Raw genomic sequence first — 13539 nt, 5'->3', positions numbered from 1 at the left:
CTTTTACCATGCAGTTTGGTGATTCTGAGAGTTTCAAAGAAATAAGTGAACTTCAATCAGATCTGCTGCATTTCAGTAATTTGCCAAATATTGTCACTCCTAATGAACAAGAACAAAGGTATGATTTCAAAGTTCAATAAGTAACTTTTGCAAATATAGATAATTTGGCATTGAGCAGTTAAAATATCAATAGATATGCTTGGTATGAGAGAATAATAATGTGTATAACAAAAAAAGGTGCTGGAGCCTTCCAGCTAGCAGAGATTAGAGAACCAAAAAATGTAACAAATATATCGACAGCTCACTCTGCCTGGAACCTGACATCTATCAGATTTGCATGGGCCTGCTATAGTCTCTGTATGTGACTTATCATAGAATTTACAGTGCAGAAGGGGGCCATTCGGCCCATCGAGTCTGCACCGGCTCTTGGAAAGAGCACGTTACCCAAGGTCAACACCTCCACCCTATCCCCATAACCCAGTAACTTGGCGCATCCTGAACCTTTTCAGCTCCACCACTTCACCATCCTCTTGGTCAGAGGAGTCATCTTACTCCCGCATGTCTCCCTGCCTTTCTAGCACTATTTTGTGCAGGACACAGCAGACAAAAGTGATCAGGGCCATTCTCTGTGGTGAGTATTGGAGAGCTCCACCTCAGCGATCCAAACCTTTAAGCCACATCTTTAGGAGGACTAGTGTCTGCTCAATCACGGACCTGGTGTAGATATACGCATAATTGTAGCCCTCTTCAGCAGCACTCTGCAAACAGCGATCTGGAATCATACCCAGTCTCCTGGGTGTGTCCCTTGTCCCCAAGGAGCCAGGCCTACAATCGCCGAGGACCTTAAAAAACCTGTGACATCTGGAATTGGGTCAGAATGTATGTGTCATAAAAGCCCTCTGGAAACTGAGTACAAATATGCACAAAAAGAGCTTCCTGATATTGTTCACCAGGAAAATCAACCCTATTTTAAAGTCCTGAGCACAAAATTCCAAAAGTTTATCCTGACATCAGGAAGCTGATTTTTGGTCTCACACCAATCTGAGTTCCCCTGTCCGCCACACTTTCTGCTGTTGGTACAACCAGAAGACTCTACCCATAGAAAATTTACAGCTCAGAATGAGGCCATTTGGCCCATTGTAACTATGCAGGCTGAGAAACAGCTTTCTTACCAGTCCAACCTTCCAGCTCTTGATCAATGGCCATGTACGTAATGGCACTTCAAGTTTTTAAAAAATGCCTTGAGGGTTTATGCTTTTACTACCCTTTCAAGTAGTGAGTTCCAGACCCTAGCTGATAGAGATGGGCACCAGATCTGAGTGACACACTTAACCGTACATAATTGAACATGTGTATAAATAAGCAGAAACAATACAAAAGAGAAAATTCTGCTCAAAGAGGTAAATGTTGGAAGGGTAGAAGAGCTTTCAAGAAGAGGCTATTTCACCCAGAGTCTCCAGGTGAAATTTCATCTACTTTCAACCTAAGCAAGAAACAATGCGTGCAAGATTTCAATTTATTAAGAAGGTTGTCACTGATAGTTGCCACCTCTTGCAGTGCTGGAAAAACAAAGGTAGTTTTAAGAAATTTATATTTGTATGAGTAAATATTGGAAAAAGGTATAGTTTTTAAGTGGGCTTAATTTAATGCTTCTGTGTCTGGAAGGTAAAACTTATAATTAAATTTATGCTGGACAAAGGTATTTGAATGTGCGTAGTTGGTTAAGTTCCAACTGTGTTTCTAATGTGCTTAGAGAGGGCTACAGCATGAAGAATAAATAAACTAGTAGTGGTTGTTTAGCAACCGGGGATTTGTAAGGTACAGAAGCTTTTAAGTTTTAGTTGAGCTAATTTGTGGACAGTTGGAGGTAGGTAGTGAGAGAGAAGGCAGCTCTCACAACTCTGCTAGAAGCAGTTGGTTTAGAATTCTGGAGAGGGAACATCTCTCTCAGATTTGCTATAAGAAAAGCCATATCATTAAGTAATTGTTAGGAAAACAAGTGCAGAGATCTAAAGAGCAGTTAGTTAAGGAAACTAGAAAAATGAAGAGAAGGTTCCAAGATATCTGAGGTTAAAGGTACTGGAACAGAGCACTATTCAGTAAAGACAGACAGAGCTGAGAAGAAGGCTAAGACAGAGATGCTTTTAAGATTTCTGAGATAGTGGGCATGATCTAACCAAAATAAAACAGAGTGCTGTTCTGGGCTGGATTAGTGGGATCGTTCCAGACGCGTGTAGCGCCGGGAACAACCCCGCTATCTGCTGGCACTCTGTCTTGTTTTCATGTTCTGCCGGGGAACACCGCTCCCCCCGCCCCTCGCGAGACTGCACTTTACTGCATTTGCTGCACTGAGGAGCTTAGGATTCCTGAGGACCCCCTGACAAAATCCCTGGACCCCTCCAACTCACCTGTCGGGGAATCCTCGGGGCCCCACCACATACGGGGAGGGCACCCCTGGTCCCGAACCCCGGTGCGCACACAATGCCAACATGGCCAGCTTGTGCCACCTTAGCTAAAGGGGGAGTAAAGGCTTATTGTGTCATAATCCAATTTTTTCATGTTCAATAAATGTTTTTTTATTATTAAAACTAATTAGCGTTCCTGTGACTCAATTCCTCTATGTTTTATAAAAAAATATAAAAGTCTTTTGAGCCATGGTACTATTCTGCGATTTTCCCGTCCAGTTATAACATCAACTGGGATCATAACAGACTTGCAATTTTAGAGCAGAAGGAGAACACAATGCATGTGGCTGTGAAGGTGATGTGGCCATGAACGTTGCATTCGACTTTCAGGGTGGAGCAGGGGATATCTCTAACATCTTATTGTACACTACCCCTCTGCTGCATAACGGAAGTGATGTGAAAAGAGAGGGGAATACATTTCCTTGTTCCTTTCCACAGAGAAGCAGACAGAGCTCTGCCAGGACAGTCGACTTTCTCATGGTGCAGGTTGCTTTTGGTAGCACACATTTTGCTTAGTGGATACTCCATCTAAATTCAGAGATAGAATGTAATCCTCATTTTGTAGCTGGTGTGCGACCAAGCACTTCATGTTTTTCAATGCTTGGTATCCTGACAGTCATAATGACTTTATTCTGTCGCAGTTTGTTGTACCATTGGCATTTGAGTATCTCAAGGGACTTGGAGAGGGCTACACACAAGGACAGTGTACGTATTCTCCATTTCTGAGACTATGTTGATGCCGGTGCAGGATTCGTGGAGTTCCACAACAACAAATCTGCCGCTGCACCTGGACCGATTCAGCTATGGTTAAGGGGCTAGCACCGGCTACACATGGAACACAATCGATTCCAATGAGAAATGGTACGGGATTTGTCGCGTTCGCGATTAACACTCAGGAGGATCACAAGCTGCAGCCGCATATACACACAGCACACCCCACACACACCATCCCAGCCAGCAAGATGGCATTGAAGAAAGTGGCACCTCTTTTAACCGACGTCGAGCTGGAGACCCTCCTTGATGCGTTGGAGGAGAGGCGATTGACTCTGTACCCCAGCCCAGGAACGAGTCTGCCACCCGCTGCCATTCGTCATGCATGAGCGCAGATGGCAGAGGTGGTGAGCACCGTCTGCAATGCTGTCGGGACCAGCCAGTAGTGCTGGATAAAATTTCACGACCACCCCAGGGCGGCCAGGGTGAGTAGGCAGCACTAACACCATCCCATACACCCGTAACCCTACCCACAACCCGGAGGGTGGTAGGACCCCCACCCTGCAACACATGCTGGTACCCATATTGGCCGCCATGGCTCGGTGCCCTGGCCGCTGAGGCCACCAGCTACCCATCCCTGAACTGGACTGTTCGGACTGTCTAACACTGTCGTTTTCCATTTGCCTCCCCCTGCCCCCCCAATCCCCAGGAGAAGGCCACCCATAACCACCAGGAGCAGGAGAATCTGGAGGGGGACCGCCGGACCTGCGGCCCCACACCGTGGCAGAGCAGAGGGTCTTGGATGTGGTCGGCAGCCTGGAGCAAAGGGTGGTCGCCGGGGTGGAGTTCGGTCATGAACGATGAAGTGTGCCCCACTGTGTTGCGGTTCACTGTGACACGTGTGTCAATACCCCCCCCCCCCAACACCACCCTCACCCTCACCACCCTCTCACCTCCACCCTCACTCCTATCCTCACTCCCACACCATCCACACCCTGACCATCCCCACTGCCTCCCTCCCCCGGCCCGCGGTCTAATCATGCCCCTTGACTTGTGTCCTGCAGGATCTGCTGGAGATGGGGTAGATCCATCCGGTGTCACCCGCTTCTAGCTAGTGCCATAGCCGGAGTTCCCCTGTGAGCAAAGCACTGACGACGAGAGCAGCGTGGACGCAGCCCTTGACCCGAGACTCCGGACACCCCGGAGCTCGAGTCTGATGGTGACACTGATTTCCCGTCACAGCGGTCTCCAACACCCTCCACCAGACCAGAGACACTTACCTGGGTTGGGCACTTTAGTGAAAAGGCTCCTGGGACACTCTCTGGTGCGCACCACACAGCTGATCCGGTACAGCAGGTGGAGGTGGGACCCGCGTGGTCAGAGGGCGGGCCGACCCCACGGACTAGCTGCCATCAGATGGGTTTGTCTGGAACAGACAGTCTCATCGATTGTAGAGATGCAGTCGCAAACCAGGGACAACATGAGGGTATGTCAACGAGCGTTCAGTACCTGCAGGTGCAGTTGAAGGAGTCCAACCGCGTGCCGGAGCAGGAGGTGGTGCCGGCCACGCCTGCCACCCAGGCCTACACTACACAGGTGGCGTCCGCAGGTGGAGGCATTGGGAGCGACGGCTTTGGCTATGGATCAACATGTCCAAGGCCTGGGGCATTCTGCGAAGGCACTGGCCGAGGCCCAGAACAGGGTTGCGCCTCACAGGCAGCCATGTGCCAGAGCCATCTGGACATTCGCAGCGGCGCTTCTGAGCGTGGCCCAGTCACAGCAGGCCATGGCTGGTAACGTCGGCGGCATTGCCAGTGCTGGCCGACATGGCGCAGACACAGGGAGGTGGCCCAGTCCCATAAGAAGATGGCGCAGTAAATGTGTGATGTGATGCAGGCTCAGACAGAAATGGTCCTCTCCCTGTGCTCCAAGGCGGCGAGCATGCAGACCCTGATTGAGATCAGACCGGGCCTCCAGGACTGGCTCTGCTAGGTGGCATGGGAGCCTAAGGGGATAGCTCCACTCGCACCCCCGTCCAATGGAGTAGCCCAGAAGCCATCAGTTATCCAGAGGGAGGAGGAGGTAATGGGGCCTGTGCCGGTGACTCTCACAAGGGAGGTGCCAGAACACCCCAGTCCCTCCCCTCCTGCCCTGGCATATCTGGTGGGCAGCGGGCAGAACATGGCAGCACCATGCCACCTGGGGCACCCAAGCAGCAGCCGGGCCTGTCCAGGCTGGTTCACCCCAGAAGACGGCCGCCAACGGGGACCCAGGTCTCAGGACGGGAATCACAGCAATTTGCCTTCACTCCTGATGTACCGTCTGGGGATGAACTAAGACGTAATGTTAGGGCCCGTAAGGCCAGAAAGACACCAACCAGTTAAGTTGGCATGGGTGCAGGGCACAGTTTAGTCATAGGGGTTTGGGCACAAAGCTGTATATACATTGTCACATTAAACACTTGTTCACACTGTTACAACCTGCCTCGGTGCTCTGTCAGATGGGTGTGAGGGGTGAGCTGGTCAAGGCTGGCCAGAGAGGAGGTGCGGGGGTGGTGTGGAAGGTATGGTGTTAATGGGTGGATATTGTGGGTGGCCTGGCCCTCCTCCTCCCCCCCCCCAACCGTCTGCACCACTGTCACCCCAGGGATTCACTAGGATTGTATGATGGAATGGCCAGCTCGCATGTAGGGACCACCCAGGTGGCTGGCGAAAAGTGCTACCGTGGGCAGGAATCAGACGTTGTCAAATGATGCGTAACACCAGAGCTATCACAGCGCGGGTCTTCATCATCCTCCATCCCATGAACCAGACCCGGTGTTACTGCCAACCCAGGGCCCGCACCCTGTAGTGCGGCAGGTATGTATCACAGAGGGGATTGTCCTGGGGTTCATTGAATTGTATTGTATTGTGTTGGTTTTGTTTATTGTCACGTGTACCGAGGTACAGTGAAAAGTATTTTTCTGCGAGCAGCTCAACAGATCATTAAGTACATGGGAATAAAAGGGAATAAAAGAAAATACATAATAGGGCAACACAAAGTATACAATGAACTGCATAATCACCGGCATCGGATGAAGCATACAGGGTGTAGTGTTAATGAGGTCAGTCCATAAGAGGGTCATTTAGGAGTCTGGTAACAGCGGGGAAGAAGCTGTTTTTTGAGTCTGTTCGTGCGTGCTCTCAGACTTCTGTATCTCCTGCCCGATGGAAGAAGTTGGAAGAGTGAGTAAGCCGGGTGGGAGGGGTCTTTGATTATGGAGCCCGCTTTCCCCAGGCAGCGGGAGGTGTAAATGGAGTCAATGGATGGGAGGCAGGTTCGTGTGATGGACTGGGCGGTGTTCACGACTCTCTGAAGTTTCTTGCGGTCCTGAGCCTAGCAGTTGCCAAACCAGGCTGTGATGCAGCCAGATAGGATGCTTTCTATGGTGCATCTGTAAAAGTTGGTAAGGATTAATGTGGACATGCCGAATTTCCTTAGTTTCCTGAGGAAGTATAGGCACGGTTGTGCTTTCTTGGTGATAGCGTCGACGTGGGTGGATCAGGACAGATTTTTGGAGATGTGCACCCCTAGGAATTTGAACTGCTAACCATCTCCACCCCGGCCCCATTGATGCTGACGGGTGTGTACAGTACTTTGCTTCCTGAAGTCAATGACCAGCTCTTTAGTTTTGCTGGCTTTGAGGGAGAGATTGTTGTCGCTGCACCACTCCACTAGGTTCTCTATCTCCCTTCTGTATTCTGACTCGTCGTTATTCGAGATCCGGCCCACTATGGTCATATCGTCAGCAAACTTGTAGATGGAGTTGGAACCAAATTTTGCCATGCAGTCGTGTGTGTATAGGGAGTAGAGTACGGGGCTAAGTACGCAGCCTTGCGGGGCCCCGGTATTGAGGACTATTGTGGAGGAGGTGTTGTTCATTCTTACTGATTGTGGTCTGTTGGTCAGAAAATCGAAGATCCAATTGCAGAGTGGGGAGCCAAGTCCTAGGTTTTGTCCCCAGTCATTGCCTGTTATTCTTGCACACGGCTTCTATTTCGCTGATCTGATCCATATAACATTTGAATGCAGACGCTAAATTACTTCTGAAGGTGTTGGCGCTATGGTTGGAGCCCTGCCTCCTCGAGGCAATCATGGAAGACCAGACTGGCTTCGTGAAGGGTCGGCAAATGTCGGCCAATGTATGTCGTCAGCTGTTAAATATTGTTCTTTTCCCCCCACCTGTGCCTGAAGCAGAGGTGATTGTGTCCTTGGAGCATTTCAAAACATTTGATCGGGTGGAGTGGGAATATGTCTTTGAGATCCTTGGAAGGTTTGGTTTGGGGCAACAGTTCATATCTTGTGTCATGCGAGAGTGCCTTTAAGAACTGGATGTTTAAGCAATGTACCTTTAAGAAAACAGTGATGTCATAGAGTGGGTGGAGCTCAGCTCAGGTCAGCCATTTTGCAGGTTTGGTTTGCAGTTTAAAAAGCAGTGTGTGTGTGTCTGTGTTTACAGAAAGCTGCAAGTTTGGAGTTTAGTTTTGCAGTTGGAGAAAGCAGTTTGTGTGTGTCCAGAGAGCTGCAGGAAAAAACAAGGTGCTGGAACTGAAATCAACCAAGCTAATATATCTCTGCCATTCTACAGAAAATATATATAACCTTTAACCTGATGTGTTAAAGGTGTTAAGTCTCTTGGAAGTTTGAAGGAACATTTTAAGGAATTATTTACTGTTGCAATATTTTCTGAGTTATCTTTGAAGTAAGTGGTGTTAAGAGATCCAATGTTTATTTGAGATGTTAAGTTGAGTTCATGGAATAAACAGTATTTTGTGTTTAAAAACCCATGTGTCCATAATTGTAATACCACACCTAGGGAAAAAGCCGTGTGCTAGGAAAAACAACAAATACATTAAAGGGAGATGTTGGTTGAATTCCATGATACATTTTGGGGTTCTGAAAACGTCTCCCCCATAACACTTGGTTTCGGTTATTTTATAGGGTCACCATGGCTAGCGTCTGCACTAATGCCTTGAGCTCGGGCCTTTTGTTGAACAGGAGTACAAAACAGGAATGTCCACAGTTTCCACTTCTTTAGTGATTGAACCACTGGCTATAGCGTTGATATCTTCCAATAGGTGGAAGGGGATAAGTTGAGGAGGGAGAGAGAATCGGGTGTCCTTGTACGCAGATGATCTGCTTCTTTATATTACGGACCCAGTCTCCACTATGGACGAGATAATTAAGCTACTCGTGAGTAACCTGAATCTGGAAAAGAGCAAATACTTCCTGGTTAATCCCACAGGAGGGGAGCCATCTGGGGATGTTACCTGTTCGCTTTGCCAGATCTAGCTTTCCTTGTCTGGTAATCTGGGTGGCCCACGATGAATGGTGAATGGGGCCAAATCTGACTTGCATAAGTGGGATAATCTCCCCTGTCCTTGGCAGGCAGGGTGCAGACTATTAAAATGAATGTCCTCCCAGAGTTTTACATTTATTTTTCAGAGCCCTCCCTTTTGAATAGGATTTTATCTTTGGCTGTATCTGTTGGGGGGAGCATTTGTTTTTTTTTGTGGCCAGATCCTATCAGCGATGTCAGCTCCGTTGGATGAGGTGAAGATAAAGTGGGAGGGTGAACTGGGCCCTATTCTGGATGAGGAGGTGTGGAGCGAAATTCCTCGCAGGGTAAACTTCACCTCCTCCTGTGCTCAGCTTAGTTTGATTCAGTTCAAGGTGGTGCATAAGGCTCATCTGACCAAGACAAGGATGAGTGCTTTTTATCAGGGTTAGACGACAACTGTGAGCGGGTGTTCTCTGGGGCTGGCTAATCATACTCCTATGTTCTGGTCGTGTCCAAAGTTGTTAAGCTTTTGGGTCTCCTTCTTTAATACCATGTCGGAGATTCTTAACCTCGAACTGGAGCCTTGTCCGCTGGTGTCAATTTTCGGGGTATTTGACTCGCTGGTGCTGCAGATGGGTGTGAAGGTGAATGTCCTCGCCTTTGCCTCATTAATAGCTTGGTTGCAAGTTCTGCTTGGGTGGAGGTCCCCTACTCCGCCCAGTGCCTTGGCCTGGTTGGGTTACCTCATGCAATTTTTACATTTGGAGAAGGTCAGATGCATTTTTAGGCAGTCGGTAGAGGGGTTCCATCTGAGATGGGAGCCATTCATTTCCTTTTTCAAGGAGTTCGTCACCGTCAGTTAAGGTTTTTTTTGGTTTGGATGTGTTCTTAGCTGTTGACTGTGTTCTCTTTATAGCATCCATTTTATATTGTATTGTTATACTATTTTGTCTAAATGAAAAAAATTTCAATAAAAATATTTTTTTTAAAAACAAGGACACCTGATCTGTGGGAACACCACCAACTGGAGGTTTCCCTCCAAGTCACTCACATCCTGACTTGGAAATCTATCGCTGTTCTTTCACTATCGCTGGGTCAAAATCCTGGAATTCCCTCCCTAACAGCACTGTAGGTGTACCTACACCTCAGGGACTGCAGCGGTTCAAGAAGGTAAACGGGATGGGCAATAAATGCTGGCCTAGCCAGCAAGATGAGCATCTCATAAATTAATAATTAAAAAAATATATAATCCATTCCAGAATGAGATACAAACATACATATTATGAGCAGGAGTATGCCATTCGGCTCCTCGAGGATACTTTGTAACATTTTCTAATTTTTTTAAATCTGCAGCTCGGGCTGTCCAGTCTGGATTACAGGAAATTCCATTTAAAACACAGAGCTTGACCTCTCCCTAATGCTGGGTCCCGAAGTTTTGCAGCGTCTGCACTTACTTCTCCGTGGCCCACCAACTCACATTCATAGGCCTAGCATGCCTAGGATGGGTGCTGGGCTGATATGCCACTTGCCTACAGACTCATGTCTGCACTTTGATTGCTTTGCACTTTAATTTTTCCTTTCACTTCTTAAGCCATCTTCAACTTCAGCATTGGCAAATGCTGCCAAAGGGCCACAATTCCCATGAGCCTTTTCCGAGGCTGCAGCATTTTTTCTGCTAAATATTGACATAATTTAATTGTCCGCATGCCGTAAAATTTTACTCAAATATACAATTCCACTGAAACCACTAGTCTGCTCCTTGCCCATGTGTACCTGTGATTATTTACAATATTGAACTGACTAGGAAGATTGGGTGCAAGCAACATGCTGAAATTTGGGTGAGTTCTGTACCTACTTCTGATACTTCAGCTTTACTTATGAATTGTGAAAGTATTTATCTTAGCTGATTGTCCTTGAATGTCTATGTCTGAGAATGATTTTAAACTGCTGCAGTGCAAAATTATAAAGTGATATTAGGAATATGTTTCCCCAATTGTATTGTTTGCTGATTTGATTGAGGTTTACTGGTAAATGTTTTATGGAGAAGACTATTTGACATATTTCAGTTACCCTCTAGGAGTTAGGTCTAATGAAACTGCATCTAAAATCTTTGCAGCATTCACCAACAGCACGAATACCAGATTATTACGAATACAGCACAGAATATTGAACAAGCACAGTCTCAGAGACATGGCACTGTTGGTCTGAAATCAACAGTATCTTTGAAACTATTCAAACTTGTACGGCAACAGTCACAGACAGAAACAGGTAGGCCTTTCAATTAAGTAAAGTTATATTTAATAAGTGAACTTGCGTTGTGCTAAAAAAATACATTTTGTTGAAGCTTTTTGTCTTACACTCATCAGGACAATCGCAAGAATACCTAAGTCGGGGAAACGACGGGCTGGATTCTCCGGTCGCCAACGCCGAAATCGTGTTCGACGAACGGACGGAGAATCCAAATTCGCGATGAAATCGGGGACGTCGCCGCTTTCGTGAAGCTCCATCCCCTGCGAGTACGCGGCGCCACATATCGATGGCCTGAGGCCATTGGCTGAGGCCGCCCCCGATGCTCCGTCCCCGACCGGCCGAGTTCCCAACGGTGTGGGTCTCTCATGGTCTCACCCGTCGGGAACACAGCGTGGCAGCTGCGGACTCAGTTCAGCGCCGCCACAGTTGGGGGAGGGCGGATCCGCAGTCCGGGGGGACATGATTCGGGGCTGGGGGCACTGTGGGGGGGTGATCTGGGGCGCGCAAGCCGGCCAAAGGGGAAGACTATTCTGCGGGCCGGGTCCGCAAGCAGCCTCTGCCATGAAGCATGGCGCGACCGCTGCAGACCACCGCCACGCACATGCACGGCCATGGACCCGGCAATTCACTGGGGCGCACCGGCAACTAGAGATGGGTGCTCTAGGCTGTTGTCCTTCTAGCCCCAAGCAAAATGGGGAATTGGTGGCCGTTCAGCACCGGTTTTCCTGGCGTAAACCGTCCCCACGCCGGCGTGGGGATATAGCCCCAGAATTGGAGAATTCAGCCCAACATCATTATACTGTATAAGAGAGGTGCTCATTGGTTGACAACTGAACTCCAAAAACAATTATTGGTTAACCAATTTAAAATCATCAATTAGGATTGCAGTGTGGCACTTTTGTGCATACTGGAAGTTACATATACGAACACAAGTGATATGGGCCAGGGTTTAGAGAACCCCAAAGTGTATCATGGAGTTCACCTGACCCACAACTTTTAATAGATTGTGATATGGGGAGCACACAGCCCACTGGACAGGTGTGGTGCAGCAGAAATGGAAAAGTATTTTTTAAGCAAAACAATGTTTATTCTATGAACTCAAATTAACCTTTTTAAAACATACAGTTAACATCTTAGCAACCATCAATTCAAATACAACCCCAAAGAATACAACACTAAGTAATCCTTAATAACTTCCCAAACAACATCCAGAAGACAAAAGAAACACCTTTTAACAGAAGCACATCAGGTTTACATTCACTACTGAAAACATTTATAATTCTGAATTCACCAAATGATCAAGAGATAGTCTTTTCATGACAGAGAGAACAACAGTTGCCTGGCTTCAGCTCCAACACTGAAAACGAAACCAAAAAAACAGAGGCATACACAAGTTTTTCTCAAAGTGAAACTAAAAAGCAGAGCCAGAGCTCAGCTTCACCTGCACTCTGACATCACTGCAGTAACATGAGCAGCCAAACATTTCTTAAAGCGACATTGTCATGACACCACCCCCAAGAAAAAAAAATAAATCATCACCTTCAAGATGGTTTCATTTTTCACCTTTACATTATCCTCTAAGAAATGCACACCGTAAATATACTTTTTAGTTTCAAAACACAACACACGCGAACAGGTATAATAATATAGTCCATTTTATTTCTTCTTCCTCCAACTGGAATCCTTCTCGATTGACAGTCTCTTTGAACAAGAAGGTGTCTGCACGATCCATCCATTTCTCTACGCCTCGGCATGTCTCTTTAAAGTCAGATACTTTAGTTCAATCTGATCACAGAGTCCCTTGTAATTCTCCAACACAGGAGCATTGGTTATCACAGCTTTCAGGCAGTCAAATGCCTGTTGAAACTCCGCTGTCCACCAAAATTTTTGACGTTTCTTCAGCAAATCCATCAGTGGAGCAATCACGCTACAATACCTTTGCACAAATGTTCAATCAAATCCACTCATGCCAAGAAATCGCATTATATCCCTTCATCTTGAGGGTATTGAAAACTCCTCAATATCTGTTGGTTTCACATCCCATGTGACCATTCGACCCTGTCCGATTGTATGGCCAAGGAAAGTGACTTGGGCTTTTCCAAATTCACTTTTGGCTAGGTTTATCACCAAACCCGCCTCCTGAAGTTGATCGATTAACTCCATCAGATGTTTTAAATGTTCTTTCCATGTCTGGCTGAAAGTTACCAGATCGTCGATATATACCGCACAATTGGGTAATCCTGAAACGACTTTGTTAGTTAACCGTTGAAATGTGGCTAGGGCGTTTCTCATGCCAAATGGCATAACTTTGAATTGGTATATACCATCTGGAGTCACAAAAGCTGAAATCTCCTTCGCCCTTTTGGATAAAAGTACCTGCCAGTAACCTTTAAGTAAATCCAGTTTGGAAATAAAAGCTGTTTGTCCCACTTTCTCAATGCAATCCTCCAAACGTGGGATAGGATAAGAGTCCGTTCTTGTAACTGCATTAATCTTTTTATAGTCCACACACAACCGTTGGGTACCGTCTGGTTTAGGTACCATCACTATGGGTGAGCTCCATTGGCTATTTTAAGCCATTTTTAAGCATACTCGCAATCTCTTTGTTAACCTGTGCCAATTTTAACGGGTTAAGTCTTTATGGATGTTGTTTGATTGGAACAGCATTTCCCACATCTACATCATGTATAGCCATTTTAGTACTTCCCAATTTATCTCCACAAACTTGCCCATGTGATAACAATAACTTAAGTGGTCCTCTTACCTCATGACTAAAAATTAGTTCAAAAGGAC

General features: G+C 46.9%; 1 long non-coding RNA gene across 1 annotated transcript in view; it reads left to right on the top strand.

Moving 5' to 3' along the window:
• The first annotated feature begins 10667 nt into the window (after window positions 1–10667).
• Window positions 10668–13539, top strand: part of LOC140407910 (uncharacterized) — a 67287-nt gene continuing 64415 nt past the window's right edge. The window contains exon 1 of the long non-coding RNA XR_011939883.1: window positions 10668–10764. This is a non-coding gene — a long non-coding RNA (uncharacterized lncRNA). The remainder of the gene's footprint in view (window positions 10765–13539) is intronic.

Source organism: Scyliorhinus torazame, chromosome 2, assembly GCF_047496885.1.
Source record: "Scyliorhinus torazame isolate Kashiwa2021f chromosome 2, sScyTor2.1, whole genome shotgun sequence".
In the NCBI taxonomy this organism is placed as follows: domain Eukaryota; kingdom Metazoa; phylum Chordata; class Chondrichthyes; order Carcharhiniformes; family Scyliorhinidae; genus Scyliorhinus; species Scyliorhinus torazame.
Note: the sequence above shows the minus strand (reverse complement) of the source record. Positions and strands in the feature narration are given on the sequence as shown.